The sequence below is a fragment of the Ambystoma mexicanum genome, chromosome 6q (genome assembly GCF_040938575.1).
Source record: "Ambystoma mexicanum isolate Mex_15411 chromosome 6q, UKY_AmexF1_1, whole genome shotgun sequence".
In the NCBI taxonomy this organism is placed as follows: domain Eukaryota; kingdom Metazoa; phylum Chordata; class Amphibia; order Caudata; family Ambystomatidae; genus Ambystoma; species Ambystoma mexicanum.
In genome coordinates, this window is record NC_090937.1 from 100069350 (window position 1) to 100084937 (window position 15588).

General features: G+C 47.0%; 1 protein-coding gene across 1 annotated transcript in view; it reads left to right on the forward strand.

Moving 5' to 3' along the window:
* Positions 1-15588, forward strand: part of STPG2 (sperm tail PG-rich repeat containing 2) — a 2646564-nt gene that overhangs the window by 1083552 nt on the left and 1547424 nt on the right. The window lies entirely within an intron of this gene.

A 15588-nucleotide genomic window follows, 5' to 3' on the forward strand; every position in this document is an offset into this window, starting at 1 on the left:
CACCCGAGCCAGTAAAGTTCATAATAACATGGAATAGGCTCTTAGGTGTTAAATTTATGGTTCATACTAACAATGGATTAGATATTGTATAATGATGTTTTAGATTGTTTGAGTTTTACTGAGGATAAATTGTTTTATCATTGTATGGATTGTGAATGATTTTCTGAATGACTTGTGTATGTATGTGGTATGGTTGTAGTGTGGTTGGATGTGATTTATGGATGGGAATGTTGTATCAGATCAGTCCGATAATGAATTGGAGGGATTGATCTACATGAAATATTGTTGATACTAATGTTGTATGTTTTTTACTAAAATATGACTTTTTCTAGTGATTTATTTAATAAATGTTAATAAATAATAAACACTTAATTGTTTGAGCGTCTACTGGGTTGAATTTAATCGTTTCACCTCACAGAGTTGTTATATCATGATAGACGCATGTGCTTCACGGTTGTTTTGTGTACTCAGAATTTAGTATGAGTATGTAGGTTTTTTTACTACATCAACAGTGGCCACCTGAACACTTTACTACTCTGACCTTTTATGTTAATTTTGTGTATGTTCTATCCAGGCCAGGTCACAGTATTTGGATATTCCTGGTATCCCCTGTTACTCTAGTTTTTGGTATTGATGTAACTGTCTTCATACGGGAATCTCTTTTTGGACATCTACCTTAATGTTGCTCATCTGCCTTGAAATCGTCCTCTTGTGGTGCAGAGTGATAGCTGCATGAGGCATTGTGCACAGGCTGATAGTATTTCAGTTGCTACGAATGTCCAGGATGCACTCATGGCATAGGGGATGAGAGAACATAAGTAACAGCTCTCTCCTGTGGTTTATTTGACCACCTTGGCCATGTGTGTGTACCACATGTTGGAAATACGGGCAGAATCAGTTAGATAGGAATTTACCTATTTGAAGTCTAAGTCTATATCTGCACTGCGTCTAAGTCTCTTTACTTCCATAGCAGTGTGTATCGTCTGCCCAGATATGCCTTCTGTAACAGCATGGATAGGGGTTACAACAGTGGGGGTCACAGCTTGTGCATGTGAAAATTCAATTCTTTGTAATACAAGGAGGGTAAAGAGGTAGTGACAGGAGAAGGCACAAAACATTATCACAACATTTCAACTTAGACTTCCGATTTTCTGATTACCAAGTATTCTCTTGCATTGCTCCAAGGGTCTGTAAAACACACCTGAAAAGCCTCCAAAATGCATAATTATGATGTTAGTTTGTTAGGTCAAGCTCTGCATCTATAATAGTATCCAGACCTTCTTGCCACTTAATTTTACTGCATGATCTGTGGCCTGCTTCACGCCATACATCCCCACAAGCCTGGGTTTATACCAGGGCCTGATGAAACTCCTTAATAATGTCCCCCGGCTAGAGTAGTGGTGGCTTTAAGAGTCCCTCACTCATTTCTGGGATGTTGTCATTTTCACTGTTCTTCGACTGTTCCCGCCGTGCCTGCAGTTGGTGAGAAATAAAAGAGGCACTAGCCATCAAGGAAGCAAGATACTTGTGCATTTCATTTCCAAATACATCAGAATTGGCATGAGCATCTGTCAATGCTGTAGTGGGAGGAGTCAGTGGGATTTGCATGCGCCGTCCAGTCACCACCTCATGGGTCATTAAGTGGTGGTCAGATCGGGGCTGATTGCACAATGTGAACAGGGATAAGTGCAAACAATGGAGCAACCAATTTTTTAACATGGCTTTTATTTTTGCATTTTTCTCTTTGAGCAGGCTGTTGAGGCACTCACATATCCCATTTGCTTGTGGGTGATAGGCACAGGAGACTTTGCGCTGTATCACCAATAAAGCTGTGATGTGCTCAAACGTTTCATTCCCAAAATGAGGTCCATTGTCACACTGCACGACCGCACAAACCCCCTATCGTGGGAGCATGTATCAAATGAGGAATTTTAATGCTCTGAGAGCATCGGTGTGAGCAGGGACTGGCTTCGATCCACCGGGAAAATGGGCATACAACCACTATCATGTAGCAGTAACCCTGGCAGACTTGGATCATGTCAACATAGTCAATGTGGAGATGTTGGAAAGTCCCAATCATGTGGGGTATGGCGCCTCTCACTATACGCAAAGTATGACCACCACTGAATGTTGTACAGGTAACACAATTTTCCATGAATGCCGCTATATGCTCTGCCATATTTGTACAAAACCACTCTTCCCCAATGTGTGCGCCAATTACATTGTAACCCAGATGAGTAGGGTAGTGCAAGTGCCTGAGTGCAATCTGCAATAGTGCTGTTGGAATTACTAGCTTGCCTGTGCTCTCCTGTCGCCACAAAACATCGGTGGGGGATTTGTACATCCCCTTCGTACGCATAATTCGTTCTCCTCCATCAGTGCCCAAACCTGGAATTGTGTTATCTGCATGGCTGGTAAAGTATTATAGCATTCCTTTAGAATTATATTGTGCACATGGATATGTGTGTTTCATGGGGGTATCAAAGTGTGTTACTTCAGAGAAATATGCAGTGCACTACGCTTCTACCTCTGCAGCTTTGTTGCCCCAGGAGACTAGGCCCCCCCCCCTCAAGTGGCCTGGCACTTCATGGCCACTGTGGCTGCTGAGAGTTGGAGCGCATCTATGAGCCTGCCCAATAGGGGTGCCTGCTGCACCGGTGTGCCATCAGCATGTCAGAGGCCCCTCCTCTGCCATCGTAACAGTCCAGAGTGTACTGTAGATGTCACGTAGTCCAAATCACAATACAATGTGACTTTGTGGTCCCTGTGTGCTTCTAATGCCATTGTGAGAGCCACTAATTCTACTGCTTGCACTGAAACATGTGAAGGCAACTCACACTTGCTACTGCTTTGGTTGTCCCCTCTGACTTTATCTTCACCACTGCCACCCCAGTGTGTCTTTCCACCGTTGCCTGGTCTATCTTCGAGGACACATCAATATAAAGTACTTTGCCCCCTCAAGTGCCTTCTCCCTTACTTTGGGAATTTTGTCATACTGTTCTATGTAAGTAGTACAGTCTTGTACATAGTCTCCCTCCTCCAATGGTTTAGCTAGGAATGTCGCCAGGATTACAGTTCTGCACCTCATCACCTTTACTGCTGGATTCAAGATGATTACCTCGTATCCAGAAGCTCTCTGTGTAGTGAACGTGCTTTTGGGTCTTTCAACCATTGCAAAGAGGGCATGCTCCTAAGGCAGTCTTCTGGGTGAGTACTGCAGTTATCACTACTCCATTGGAATGTGAGAACAAATAGAATTCATGGTAGTCTGGGATTCCTAACACTGGAGCTGTGTATATTGCTTCCTTCAGCTCCTCGAATGCTTCAGCCACCTTGTGTGTCCATAGCAACTTGCCACCCCTTCTCTGTGCCTCCCTGAGTCCACTTAGCAAAGGTCTTGTGTATGTGCTATAATCAAACACCCAGGCCCCTTCAATAATTGCAGAGGACCACAAACTGCTGCATTTCTCTTATTGTCTTTGGCATTAGCATTCTGCGGATCGCCTCTGCCCTTTCTGGAATCACTTTTCACCCTTCCTGTGATATCAGTTGCCCAATATAGAGCACTTCCTTCTGGCAGTATTGTAATTTCGCCTTGTCTACCTTGTAACCCTTCTCTGGCAATACTGTCAATAAGTACAGTGAGTCATTTTGACACTGTTTCTCGGACTTGCTACACATAAAAATGTCAACTACATACTTTATGACAGTTCTCCCCATCTGTATGTTGCCAAGATACATCTGGTGGACCCTATTAAAGATAGAAGGTGACCCACAGTACCCCTGTGCTAATCTCGTGTGTGTCCACTTCTGGTTTATATATAGAAATGAAGTCAAGTTCTGTGACTCTTCATGGAGCGGTCTAGAGAATAAGGTGTTCTTCAAGTCTATTACTGTGAAATGGATAGCTCCTGTTGGGATGCTACATAGGATTGTGGCTGGATTAGGAACTAACAGAGATTCTGCTTCAACAATTTGGTTCAAAGGATGCAAATTCTGAATAAAACACCACAACACCCCTTTTGCCTTCTTTACTGGGTACAACACAGTGTTACACTGCGATTTCTAGGGTATCAGAATGCCTTGCTTTACTAAAGCGGCAATCGTCTCATGAATACCTTTGTCTGTTTCCTTTGATAGTGCATACTGTCTCACCCTTGGTAAAATAGCCCCTGGTTTAAGTTTTATTTTGACTGCTCCTATCCCTTTTAGCAAAATTATGTCATAGGGACCACCTGTCTATAGTATGCTGGATACTCGCCCCAAGTCAACTTCGAGAAATGGTGATGCTGCTTTTTTCGCAACACGGCCATTCTCTGTGGCCCTTCCCTGTAATGTATTTTCACCTAGTGCATAATGCTTATGTCAAACACCATCTTGTGATCTGATCGATCATCTTGAAACAGTACCTCATCTGTCACATTAGTCAACATGTATCCCTCCCCCACTCCATGATCGTCCTGTGTCGTCAGTCCCATGCAACACTACTCTCTCGTCTCTCACTATGACTGCCTCAAGTTCTATTGGGATCACCTTTCCTTCCCTTTTATTTAGGGGAACCTCTGGTCTAAATAAGAAACCATTGGGTATACGTAACAGCCTGGCCTGTATACCTTGGAGCCAGGTTATCAACACTTCCACTCCATATTGGAACAGCTCAATGTCTGCTGGCACCCCCCTCTGTACCGTCTGCCTGCAATATGCCTGAATAAGTTCCCTCACATTCATGTAATGAATTCCTGGTGTCAAGCACACTATCCCTTGGTCTGTGATTGAAATGGTCATGTTAAGTCAGCTCATCATGTCTCTACTGTTATGTTCATTGATGTCTGTCGGGAATATAACAGTGGCATGGTCAAGTTGTGTTCTCCTACAGAAAGTGGAAGTTCGTCAGTAAAATTAACCAAGTCCATAGACCCAGGGAATCCCTCTGCATTCATGGCAATGCCTGACATCGGGTATCTTCCTTCCCTAATAGAGGACTAAGTCGCCCCTGTGTCTACGAGAAAGGACTAAGTCCTGTCACCTATTGCCACCCCTTTACATGGTTCCTCAGCCAGATTGGGTGTAACAGATAGGATTGAACCCATCATATCTGTCTGTGGACTGTCCTATTGTGGGTATAATGACATTCTTGTCTCTGTGAATGGATTGCCTCCTACTACAGTCGCTCCCCCTGTTTTCACACATTAGTCTGCACCATGGAGTCTGCACGTGTTGTAAACATAATGTTCTGCTGTGTCGATGCCTGTTGTGCTGGTTGTGATGGCTGCATGTATCCCTGCATCTGCAGTGCATGTGCCATAGGCTGGTATGGCTGCATTTGCATGTCCTGTGTGTGTGTCTGTTGTGGCGCCTATGCCTGCACTTGTGTGTAATCTTGGGCATAATAGTCAGTCTGCTCTGCTGATATGTGGGTTGGTGTTGCATTCCCCCATTCTGGTGCATTCCAACTCTGCTCCTGAACACTCAAGCTATGTGAACCATTCTTCCACATAACCAACATTGTGTGGGACTCCCCATCAGTTTTTGCTGTCCCGCGTGAAACCCCTCTGTGCACTGTTGCATTGGGTGTCCGAACCCTTTGGTGCCCGAACCCTCTTTCTTGAGGTGCCCCTCCCCGTACCCACCTCGTCCTGCAAAAAAATAAAGTATACCCCCATTATTTTGCTATCTGTTCTGTGCATGCTGGGTGACCACTCTCTCCCTGCTCGTCAGCATTTCCCTTCTATTGTATACTTTGATTATTTCTTCTGCACTAACTTTGGTTCTTCCTGTTTTCTCTCCTCACAATTCCTTCTTGCGTTCTCTTGCATTAACCGACAAGACAATAGTGCAATATGGTTAGCTGAATATCTGCCCACGGCTTAGCCTCCATCCCCACCAGCTTCTTTAGCTGTTTTTGCACCTGCTCAGGTAGCCCTTGGCAAAATATGTGGTAAAAATAACCCCACTGTTTTATCCCACGACTCTCTCGTCTTGACACACCAGCGCTCTTGAATCTCTTGAATATACTGAAGTTGGTCTTCATCCTCACGCATTTTGCGTGCAATAAATTATATCCGAGGTGTCTGGGTATTGCTCTCTTAGAGCTTGCCATATGGTCGCTTTGCAATTATTGAATGGTGCGCCATCGTGTGCCATGTTTTGTGCTGTCACTCCGGGGTAGCCCGCTCTTCTCCATACATCATCTGCTACCTCCCAAAGAATGGCTGAAAGTAGACTCTTCATGTCACCCACTGCTAATGTCGTCCCTGTTATCAGTCTTTGGAGCTCATAAATCCACTTCCCAGCCCCAGCAGTCAACAAAGGTAGCTTACATTTTCAGTTGTCTTTATCCATTTCTTGCCATGGAATATACTGAGGCCAGCTAACACCCTTTTCCAATAATGGGAACTGTGTCATTCTCGTTCATATGTCATGTCTCCCTATGTCTTTAGTGGCAGTGAATGCCCTTGTCATCTCTGTTTTCATAAAGAGTAATATTGTCTGCACTGTGCGATCTGTTCCTGGAACACACCTGTTGCCCTTAGTTTTCTCCCCCTGTCTTCTCCGTCTCCCCACAGTGTGTCTCTGTCAAGACTTGCTTCCCTGGAGTGGCAACAAGGCCCCCCCTCTTTGTCATCGTCACTTTCCTGTTGATCCTCGTCTGACCCCATGGTCCCAATACTGCTGTCTCCGTCTCTCCGGTCCTCGAAGCCGAGACTCCTTAACATTGGGTCTTCCTGCTGCTTTCCCTTAGCCTGATCTGTACTCCTAGCTTCCCTCCTCGATGAGGTCCCAGTGGCCCTCTTATCCACCCATTTGGCTGCTGCACTGTCTCTCCTACTCCTGTAAAGTTCCCCTAACCTTATTCATATTCCTTCCCCATCCTCATCATCTAAACAGGCCAAATTTGTCTTAATCTCTGCGTTCCTCTCTGTCTTGCTGATGTCTCTGCTGCTCTTCTTCCCTGCGTCGGCACTCTTTGATGAGCCACTCGACTTCTAACCTCCTTTTCTCTTTCTTTATTTGTAATTATTTGTAATTGCCTATTGCTTTCCCTTTCTTCTTCTCCTTTCCTCCTTGCTATCTCCTCTAGCTCGCTATGTCTTCTCTTCTCTTTTTTTCCCTCTCTCTCTTGATTCATCTGTTCTCTCTCTTTTCGAAACCTCTTGTTCTCCTCTTTCTCTTCGCTTTCCCTTTGGTGTACTTCCTCCATTACCTACGCCCATTCCTTAGCTTTCTCCTCTGTGTCTTTGTGACTCAGTACTTCCTTCCCTGTGTGCCTTGTCTCACTTGTGGCCTTCCTGTTGAAGGCTCAAATCACAACTTCACTTGTGTGCTTCTCAACTCCACCCCAATGGCACAAGACCGGTCCTCAACTTAATAGTCCAACAACTGAAATTCACTGCCTTTGGTGCACCTCAAGTCCTATTAAACAACCTTGCAGGTGATGTCACCAATACCCTACAGGAACAAATTCTCGATACCTGATCCTTCAATTTATATATCAGCTCTTAATACAAAAACACAATGACAAACATGACATAACACACATGGCCATCGTCATACCTCACTAACAGGGTCAATCTCTAAATCACATGGTCCCTCTTCTATAGCATTGCCATATAGGAATGCATCTCTAAGAGATAAACTAGGAAACCACCTTCGGTAATGTAAGCTAGTTTCTTCCGTTAACACCTATATACAGTTAACCATACATAATCATCCATGAACAAAGCTGAATTGCCTAACTCAGAGGGAAACCATTTTTCTTGATTTTTTTCTTTTTCAATTTTTTTTTCATCCGCAAGCTCAGCTGACCTATCCAGCAAACCACTCAAACTGATGACCTAAATCATGGATAACCTTTACACCAAAACACAAACCACCAAAAATACAACATGAAGCAGAACATTTCCTTCCCCCCACATTTGCCATATAGCTGGGTCTATACTTACTCTCTGTGATTCATGAAGCCTCCCAGAAACTGACTCTCCCACAACCTGCCACTCTGCCGTCTTGCGTAGACAGGTTGAAATTCCTAAATATCTGATCTATACGCCTAGAATTGGCCTCGGCAGTTGCAGAGGTTCATATTAAATATACTGCATACGGGAGAGATGCATTTGATCAGAAGGAAAGAGGGTCCCAAGAAAGACAGTTGAGAACATTGTAAAGAGCAGGGACCAGTAGAAAATGTATGGCATATCGTGATTGAATGTTTGTGATTGCTGCCCTTGAGACAACATTATTTTGATAATTTGTGGGCTTAAGCGTTTTGGCAGCGAATTGTCTAGGGGCATGAGATGTGCCTTACTCAGGTAAATAAAAAACATCCATTTAGTGAGGCAAACTGTTCATGGGAACTACACTGACATTTTATATAATGGCGAAATAGCCATAATCTCTATTAATTGTATTATATAATTGTATCTGTTAGGTCAAAACATTTTACTGTAATTTGTGTACCAGACAGTGTTAAGGATTTCAATCAGGCACACATCCGGGTCTTGCCTAGCATGTGAAGCACAAATGAAATACTCATTTATTGTGTCTATAGGTTCAATATTCTGAGTGATATACGACTCATATCACACCCGTCTCAAAATATCCCCCAGGTCACACTGGACCAGGAATCAGGCTGGTTTGTACAGGTAAATATTTATTTATTTATTTTAAAATTCAAATCAAACACACATTTTAAGAGCAATTCTACCCAGAGGTAAGTAAGTAGCAGGTATTCAGGAATGAAGGAACAGAGTACAATGTTTGAATATTGTCTTCCACCCCCAAACAAGAGAGAAAAGCACTTTTGGAAATTGACACTTTTTTAAACTGACCACTGGAAATGGCTTTGTGAACAGTGAAAAGTGTGCAAAAATGTTTAAATTAATAAATAATATTTATTTATTATTATTTTATTAATAATTTCACTATGTAATTGTTAATAAAAATGGGTCAAATATACTTCAGTATTTAGTTCTGACAATATTAGAGGTTCTGAAGATAAAGATGGGATGGTTGAAGATTGGGATAGGACAATGCAAATATACTATGGGTTACTCTAATTCCTGTTTATACTTAAAGTCCACTGTAATTAAGATTGGACTGTCAGGGTTCTGGTCATCACGGGTCAGGTCTACCGGCAGTATGGCACCTCTGGCGGGATGGTCAGCTGGGCGGTTCTGGTCAATTGGGCTGGCATCTCAACTGGATTTGGATTGGATTGGCCCTTCTGGTCACTGGACATGGTAGATTAGCATGATGGCGAGTTTCAGCAGGCAAGCATGATGGTAGCAAGCCAGACTGGATCACAATTATTCTTTACTGAAGTTTAGGATGGTTGGATTTGGGACTAGCTGAAAAAGAGTTCAGCAATTGCTGGGCTTGGTTTTGCAAAGTAGTCTGGAATCAGGACAAGATGAAAAGTTCTGGACAGGATGAAGAAGTCAGGAACAAAGCGCTGCGCGGAAATCAGGAGATAGTCAGGAATCAGTGTGTCCTTATGTGTGGTGAAGTTCCTATATTTATCATGCCAAGTGACATCACAAAGTTTATGGTAGGGGCAGAATTTCAAACCACACCCCTATGGCTGTTAGTGGTCAAAGGCACTTGCCTTGTTCTGGTTGGAAGTCAGAAAAGAGCTGTCATCTTTATGATGTGTTTTGGGAATTCCCACATTGATTTGAACCACAATTTAACTTTTGCACAAATGCACATTTCTATAATTATGCCCCCTAATAAAATCAGACACATACATTATATATTTTGTGAGTTATCCTTACGTCCAATTCCCATCTCTGTGAGAGCTGTCTTTGTCGTTCTGTGGAATTTTGTCCATTTTAATCAAAACGGTTTGGCCTAACAATTTCTAATTTAATACATATCTGGGCGATTACCCCTAGAACATGGGTATACAATATCATATTTGCAGCATCAATAGTTTTGCTACAATTAGGGGTTTGGTGTAACTTTGGTTCCTTGTGTAGTACAGTGTTCACTGACTTCTCCACAGAAAGAGCATAACATTAGATTTATAACTACCGATTTTTAAATTTGTCCTCCTTCATTTTGCAAAGTTAAAGGTTTTCAAAACTTGATCACAAATATGCATTTTTAAACAACAGATTGCTTTGAGCAGTTTTTTTTCTCTCCTTTCAACAGACAACAGCTGTCACATTCTTTGATCAGGGTGGGGTATAGCGGGAAGTTTCCTGCCCCTCCCCAGAAGGGGTCAATGCTCAGCCTGTCCTTTGTCTTTGGCTGGGCCCCAGATGAATGCCTAATCAGTTTATTGTTGTCAATATGTGAGAACCTCCAGCATCAATTAAGCCTTCCTGTAGCAGCAAGGTGTTAACATGAAGTGTCATCTTTCCTAGGCTGAGAACTGCCAGGCAGAACTGTAATTACTCAAGACTGTGTTTTAACTTGAAGTTACCTACATCTTCATTAAAACAGAGAAAATGAACACAGTTTAAAGGGGATTTTGACATTTGAATAATTAATCCTTTCCACAAAAACATACTTTTAAACAAGCGATTTTGCACTTTCTTCAGGGAAAAAGCACATACAATCTTTTACTTCAGCTTTTCCTTCAGTGCTGGGATTTTAGCGCCAAAACAGCACTTTGAAGGTTGCAATTGGTTGCGGAAGCTGTATTTTAAAAAGCATTTTCATTTTTTAGCCCAATTCTGTGGCCTTGCTTCATGTTACATGTAACAACATCCACTGGCATTCTCCTGCAGTGAGTTCTGTTTTTAAGCCAACTTTGGCTGTGTGTGGCAGGGGTGTGCAGCCTTTTGTGATGGTGAACCATGCACAGTTTTGCAGATTTTTGCACGCACAGGGGATAGCACATCCATTTTTGGCTGTTTCTTTCCCCATTGGCAAAGGGGTGCAGTGGGGCGCATTGGCATGGGTAACAATATCCCACAACAGGACCTTATAATTGCCCTCTTTTTGGAATTTTAATTGTGGTGTTGTATTGCTGTTAAATTATGTATGACATCGGAATATTGACGATTAAGGTTTTCTTTCTGTGCAACAAGTTTACATGTTTACATGTTAAACTACATCAAATCAAAAACAAAAACATTTAGAACAAGTGTTTCATTTACGCGCCTATCAAATTGACAAGTAAGGACCAGTGACAAAAATGTAACCACATAATAATCTTCTTTGGGTGAACATTTCATACACAGGAAAGATACAATTCTTCATTAAACCACAAGTGCATAAAAGGCAAGTCATCTTATATTGTTTACAATAAAATCCCTTCCTCCAACCTCATATATCGTTTTTTATCATACATATAACCATATGTTTTGCTTGATTGAAGGCAAATAAGACCATTAACTGTAGACATTTAGGGGGCAATTCATAGAATTCAGCGCACAAGTGGCGCACGCGGCTGGTGCACAGTGTGCGCGTGCGAATCCCTGCGCCAGCCGCGTGCGCCAAAACCCATTTCCGCGCACAGCGTTCATGGATTCCAGCCACCAAAACCAGCCGTGGCGCATAGTGGCGCAGCGACCTTGCAGCAGCGCCAGTTACGCCCCCAAGAACGCCTTCCGCGCAGGGAAAAGCCATCAAAATCCCCAATCCAGCACAAAGGGCTGCGCCAACCCTGTACCAGCACGGCAAGCGGGCTACGTGTATTCCAGGGGTTCACGTGAAGTCACTCACGCGATCGGGCCTGGGGGAGCGTGCTACGTGTATTTCAGGGGTTCGCGTGAACTTATTCATGCGATCGGGCCTGGGGGAGCGGGCTACGTGTATTTCAGGGGTTCGCGTGAACTTTTTCACGCGATCGGGCCTGGGGGAGCGGGCTACGTGTATTTCAGGGGTTCGCGTGAACTTTTTCACGCGATCGGGCCTGGGGGAGCGTGCTACGTGTATTTCAGGGGTTCGCGTGAACTTTTTCACGCGATCGGGCCTGGGGGAGCGGGCTACGTGTATTTCAGGGGTTCGCGTGAACTTATTCACGCGATCGGGCCTGGGGGAGCGGGCTACGTGTATTTCAGGGGTTCGCGTGAACTTATTCACGCGATCGGGCCTGGGGGAGCGTGCTACGTGTATTTCAGGGGTTCGCGTGAACTTTTTCACGCGATCGGGCCTGGGGGAGCGGGCTACGTGTATTTCAGGGGTGCGCGTGAAGTTCCACACGCGAATAGCCTGGGCGCGTGTATTTCAGGGGTGCGCGTGAAGTTCCACACGCGACTAGCCTGGGCGTGTGTATTTCAGGGGTGCGCGTGAAGTTCCACACGCGAATAGCCTGGGCGCGTGTATTTCAGGGGTGCGCGTGAAGTTCCACACGCGAATAGCCTGGGCGCGTGTATTTCAGGGGTGCGCGTGAAGTTCCACACGCGAATAGCCTGAGCGCGTGTTTTTCAGGGGTGCGCGAGAAATTCTACACGCGAATAGCCTGGGCGCGTGTATTTCAGGGGTGCGCGAGAAATTCTACACGCGATTTCAGCAGGGTACGTGTATTTCAGGGGTGCGCGAGAAAATCTACACACGATTGGGCTGGGTACGTGTATTACAGGGGTGCACGAGAAATTCTACACGCGATTAGCCTGGGTACGTGTGTTCCGGGGTGCCGTGAACTTTCACACGCGATTGGTTGAAATCCACGTGTGTTCTGTCATCACGTGCAATGAGGGATACACCCTCGCACGTCACGTCACAGACGCGCTCACGCGCTGCGGGCCTTTGGTCCAATGAAAATGCGTATGCGTGCAGACGCGCTTACGCGCTAAGGGCCTTTCCTCGAATTACACGCTGACGTGCAGATTTTTCACGTGCCAAATCACTCCGTATCAAGCTGGCCACGCGAATACACACGGAAGACCACGCTCCTGCCCAGAAGGCCGAATCACTGCCCCCCAGTGCCCCGAGCAGCCTCCCACGTGCCATCTGCTGCTGCTGCCTGCCTGCCTGCCTGCTGCCACCGTGCCCTGCCATTTGGTGCCTGCACATCAGCCATCTGCAGGGGTCCAGTTGCTGTGTCCACCCCTGCTGGAACAGTAGACTCCCGACTGGGATACCATCGCTCCACAGCCCAGCCCCAGGACCCAGTTGCCCACCCACGCCTGCCTCGGGGGTCGCCATGTCGGGGCAAGCACCATCTGAGACCAGTGGCGACCCCCAGCCAGAGAGGCAGAGGGCCACCAGCTTCAGTGAGAAGGAAGTTGGTGTCCTGGTGGAGCATGTCCTGGGGCATTATGATGCCCTCTTCGGAAGACCACGCGCCAACAAGGAAGGACGGGAGAGGATCTGGGACGATGTAGTGGTTGCCATCAACGCGGAGGGGGTGGCAACCCGCGACATCAAGCACATCAAGAAGCGCTGGGAGGACTTGAGGTCCAGTACCCTCAATAAGGCCCGGCGCCTAGCGGAGGGGGGCCGGGCACGCCTGAGTGACATCCAGATGAGGGTCCTGGAACGCGTAGACCCAGCGCTCCACGCCCAGATCCTTCGGAGGCAGACCCATCTGGAGTTGGCCGGTAAGTGGCCAAGCATTGCTGTGTGAGACAGGGCATGTTGCAGTGTGCTGGTTGTCTGATACCTGCCTGTATGTGTGACATAGGCCATGTATGTATGTGTGTGTGCAGGGACATCATGGTCAGGCATGTGAGTACAGTGATGTGTTCTATTGCAACATGGGGGGCTCTGTGCGGAATGGACACATGGAAGCATGGCAGTCTCTGTTCCTGGACATGGGTGGGGGTGAGGGATGGGTGCTGGTCCCATGTACACGTATGGTGTCCATGTGTGTGTGTCTGACCTGCGTGTCTGTGACTTGTAAATGCCATGGATGCATGACACATGTCTGTGACAATGTTCAGATTCACTGATGCAGCCTAGTCATCCTTGTATCCACTGCGTCTGTGGTGTACGAGGCCAGATGGATGGAACTACGGTGAGGTGTGTGCATGTGATGGCAAGACCCATGTTGCATGTGAGTTTAAAACCAACATTGTATGAATCATGAGTCCCTTGGTCATGTATGCCAATGTCCATGGCATGCGCCATGCCTGTTACTGTATGTGTTTTGCCTGCACTGACCCATGTGTTGTGGAGGGACATGATGGAAGTGATGTATGACAGTGCCACTCATCTGCTGTTGCTTCCTGTCTAGGGGACCATTGTACAGTACCCTGATGCTTGTGTTCTATGTCTCCCTCTACACAGTGGCAAGTGAAGAAGAGGGCGGAGAAGGCGCTGTGGAGCAGAGCGGCGGGGATGCCGCCACGGCTGCAGCGGAAGGGGTGGGTGAGCCCCCACAGGGGCTTGCACCGGCGGAAGACGGCGTGGAGACATCCAGGTTGGTGGTTTCCACAGAGGGGGAGGAGGCCGCTACTAAGCCACACATGGGGCCTGGTGGGGGCATCCCCGCTGGTGCAAGTGGTGCAGTCCAGGGCCAGGGGCAGGAGGCAGCACAGGTCGCCGTGGAGGTGCCTGTGCATGTCACTGTCCCTGACACTGTGACTGCACCACCATGCACCAGCAGGGATGCCCCATCCCAGGCCCGTCCGCAGGTAGGGGAGATGTCCATGTCATCTGACACTCCTCTACCTGCGGACGAGGGGACCCCTGGCCGTGTGGAGAGGGTCCTGATTGGTGTCGCGTTGCGCACGACTGGCATTCGTGATGAGGTGCATGCTTCCCAGGAGGAGCATGCACATCATCACGAAGAGCACCGTGCGTACGTGAACCATTTGGGAGCCGCCATGGTCGGGGGTTTCCTACATGTGTGTGGCCTTCTGGCGACCCTCTCCTCCTCTGTGGGGGCTATGCGCCAGTCGTGCTCCATGCCGTCTTCCGGCCCAGATGCCACCAGGGCCCCCTGTGGACCTGCCCCGACCAACGCAGCCAGCTCGGTGGGGACCCCATCCCTGCCACAGTCGGGAGTCGAAGGTCCAGCAGGGGTGGACACACCAGCAACTGTCCCCCTGCAGATGGAGGATGTGCCGGCATCATCTGGCAGGGCACGTGCACGACGGCATCGGTGGATTCCATCAGCCTGGATGCCGACGTGCTGGCAGAGGCAGTGGCGTCGGAGGCAGCAGCAGGCTCGACGTGGGAGGCATCATGGTTCGGGGCCATCAAGATCAGAGGGGCAGGCATCGGCCGAAGGGCAGGAGAACCCTGGGATGGCAGTGTCTTCCGTGTGGGAGCTGTTGGTCCAGCGGATAGGTGCGGAGCGGCAGCGGGCGGAAGAGGAGCGGCTCACCATGGTCAGGGCGGAGTTCTCCATGCGTCGGGCGTTGAGGCGGGCTGAGTGCCTTGAGGAAGCTCGCAGGGAGTTTGAGCGGGACACGGGGTTGTCCCTGCGAGACCTCGGGGCCAGGACAGAGTCCCGCCTCCGGGACATCGACATGGAGTTCGATGATGCCCTGGCCGGCAGCATCACAGAGTGAGCCGCAGGACTTGCCCGCTGCCATTGTATATAGTTCTTTAGTTAGTTAGTGTTAGGTTTCCTTTATTTTTTAAGTTTTTTTTGGACCGCTCGGACAATGGCCACTTTTCTGTATATATTTTTTTCATTAGTTAGTAGTAGTAGGTTTCATTTATGGTGTTGGGCTCATGGACCCTGGGATA